The 3,114-nt window shown below is 38.3% G+C and overlaps 1 pseudogene; it reads right to left on the bottom strand.

Moving 5' to 3' along the window:
• Positions 1 to 924: 924 nt before the first annotated feature.
• On the bottom strand, positions 925 to 2,886 carry LOC143671921 (zinc finger protein 33B-like; annotated as a pseudogene).
• Positions 2,887 to 3,114: the final 228 nt, after the last annotated feature.

Genomic DNA, 3,114 nt, shown 5'->3' with positions numbered 1-3,114 from the left:
GTTCAGAACTTTCTTTTCAAGCACTGATGCTCACTGTGTGGTTCATGGACCTGTACCAGTTGCCAAACAATTAATTGCTATTTCATAAGATATGGAATAAAGTTGAAAATGTATGATTTTAAGCTTTTATAGTAATTTGACAGAGGAAGTTTGTTCTAGTTTGCTAGCTGCTGGAATGCAATATACCAGAAACAGAACAGCTTTTAAAAAGGGGAATTTAACAAGTTTCTAGTTTACAGTTCTAAGACCAAGACAATGTCCCAATTAAAGCAAGTCTATAGAAATGTCCAATCAAAGGCATCCAAGGAAAGATACTTGGCTCAAGAAGGCCACTGAAGTTCAGGGTCTCTCTCTCAAGTGAGAAGGAACATAGCAAACAGAGTCAGGGTTTCTCTCTCATCTGAAAAGGCATGTGGTGGACATGGTGACATCTGCTAGCTTTCTCTCTTGGCTTCCTTTCATGAAGCTATCCGGGAGGCATTTTTCTTCTTTGTTTCCAAAGGTCACTGGCTGGTGGGTTCTCTGCTTCTCATGGCTATGTCGTTCTGCTCTCTCAGAACCTCCCTGCTTCATGGTGCCACAGCATTCTCTGCTCTCTGTGAATCTCTCTCATTCTCCAAAATGTTTCCTCTTTTATAGGACTTCAGAAAATAGTCAAGACCCACCCAAACGAGTGGAGACATGCCTGCACCTAATTCAGCTTAACAACCACTCTAGATAAAAATCACATCTCCAGGGAGATGATCTAATTACAGTTACAAACATACAATGCTGAATAGGGATTAGAAGAAATGACTCCTTTTCAAAATGAGACTAGGATTAAAGCATGGCTTTTCTAGGGTACATACATCATTTCAAACCAGCACAAAGTTTATGTCAACTGGATCTAATAAAAATTTAGGGCTTTTATTTTCAATAACTTTGCTACTTTTTGTGTTTTATAGGTGTATTATAAGCTAGAAAATTGTAGGTCGATATGTGGTACAGTACCTTAAACTTCTGAATATGAACATCCTTGCAAACCATATCATGTACAGGATTTACTATAACAAAAAAGTTTTTACAAAAAGTCATCGTCATTTCCTGAATTACTATGATTTTTTCTTTGTGAGTTTTCTGATAGACAATGATATTTGACTTACAACTGAAGAATTTCAATCATTCTTTACATTCATATGGCTTATCTCCTGTGTGGGTTTTCTGATGTTAAACGAGGTTTGACTTCCTATTAAGGCTTTCTAATACTGAGAACATCCATGGGATTTTTCTCCTGTATGTATTTTCTGATTATGGTGAGGATTACCTTCTGGTGGAAGGACTTCCCACATTCATTACAAATATAAGTTTTTTCCCCTACATGAATTCTCTGATGGAGGGTGAGGGTTGTCTTTTGGCAGAAGGACTTTCCACATTTGTTACAAATATCAGATTTCTCTCTTGTGTGAGGTCTCTGATTTACAGTGGGTGTTCCCTTCTGGATAAATACCTTCCCACATTCATTACATTGATGTGGTTTCTCTCCTGTGTGAGTTCTCTGATGATAAATGAAGTATGATTTCTTTCTGAAGGCATTCCCACTTTGAATACATTCATATGCTTTCTCCCCTGGTGTATTTTGTTATGTATAGTGAGAGTTGTCTTCTGGTGGAAAAACTTCCCACAATCAGTACAAATGTCCCCTCTATATGCTTTTTCTCATGAGCAGTGAGATCTATCTTCTGAAAGAAGGTCAACCAACATTGATTGCAAACATAAGGTTCCTTGCCTGTGTGAATTCACTGTTGTTCAATGAGGTAACACTTGTTTCTAAAGTCGCTTCCACAGTGAGGACACTGCAAATATTTCTCTTGTGTTTGAGATCTCTGATGCATAATCAAAATGGACTTGCAGAAGAATTTCCCATATTTGCTGTATGCATAGGGCTTCTTTTCCATAAGTGTTTGTGGCTGGACACTGAGGTCTGACTTTTGGATGAAGACTATTTCATCTTTATTGTGTTCTAAGGGTCTATCTTTTTTGTGAGCTTTAGTGTGCATAAATGACATTCCTTTCATAAGGAAGGATTTTTCACATTCATTATGCTCAAATGATTGGTCTGGACTTAAAGCCTTCTGATGTGAAATGAGTTTCTGTTTGCCATAAAGACCTTTATCTGTTTGCTTATGGAGATTCACTGCAGGTTGATTTTTCTCTATTGAATAGTAATTTTGCACATCCATCACTCTCAACCAACCTCTCTCTTACAGCACTTTTTTTTCTAATGACTGACATATTTTCAAAACCTTTCCATTGGGCTCATATTCACATCCTGTTGTTTTTAAAATAATACAGTTCTTGCCTAGATTAAGTAGTATCCCATACATTTTACTTCTCTCCTTTATTAGTTTTTTGTGGTTCATGAGTACAATTGACCTAAAGTGCTTATCTTGTTATTCTTTTTTTTTTTAATTTTTTTTTTTACATGGGCAGGCACCGGGAATCAAACCCAGGTCCTCAGGCATGGCAGGCAAGCACTCTTACCTGTTGAGCCACTGTGGCCCTATCTTGTTATTCTTTAAAGTTCACTAAAGCATCTTCAGCTTCCCCATCTTCTCCTAGGTAGCTCTGACTTGGAAATGCTCTCTCTGTTTTCCATACTCTTCTTTTTCTAATTTTCAGATCATATGAGGCTTAGTCATATTTAACCTCAAAGATTAGGTGGCAAAACAACATGATTTGTTTTCCAAAATCATATCCCTGTAGAGGGTTTCCTGAACAGGGTTCAGGTGCTGAAATTTCCAAAATCATATCCCTGTAGTAGACCTTCTGAGCAGGTTCCAGGTGCTGACACTTCTCCTGGGTGAAATCCACAGCCACATCCTTGAATGGCATTGATCCCTGGGACATGGCTTTGAGATTTGCAACTTATGAAATCTATTTTTGGTTTTTTTTTTTTTTGATAAAGTGGAGTCCTTCTCTGAGTGTCTGGATATGGTATACTCAGTTCCCTCCTTGGAGGTACCATACCTGGCCCAGCCTCCTGGCTCCCTCCCTGAATTACCCAAGCCCCCAGGTCCTACTTTACTCCTTGGTTCTATGGGGCTTGAACCGAATGTTATCCTTTCTCCACCTCTA

This window comes from Tamandua tetradactyla, chromosome X, assembly GCF_023851605.1.
Source record: "Tamandua tetradactyla isolate mTamTet1 chromosome X, mTamTet1.pri, whole genome shotgun sequence".
Classification (NCBI taxonomy): Eukaryota; Metazoa; Chordata; class Mammalia; order Pilosa; family Myrmecophagidae; genus Tamandua; species Tamandua tetradactyla.
Note: the sequence above shows the minus strand (reverse complement) of the source record. Positions and strands in the feature narration are given on the sequence as shown.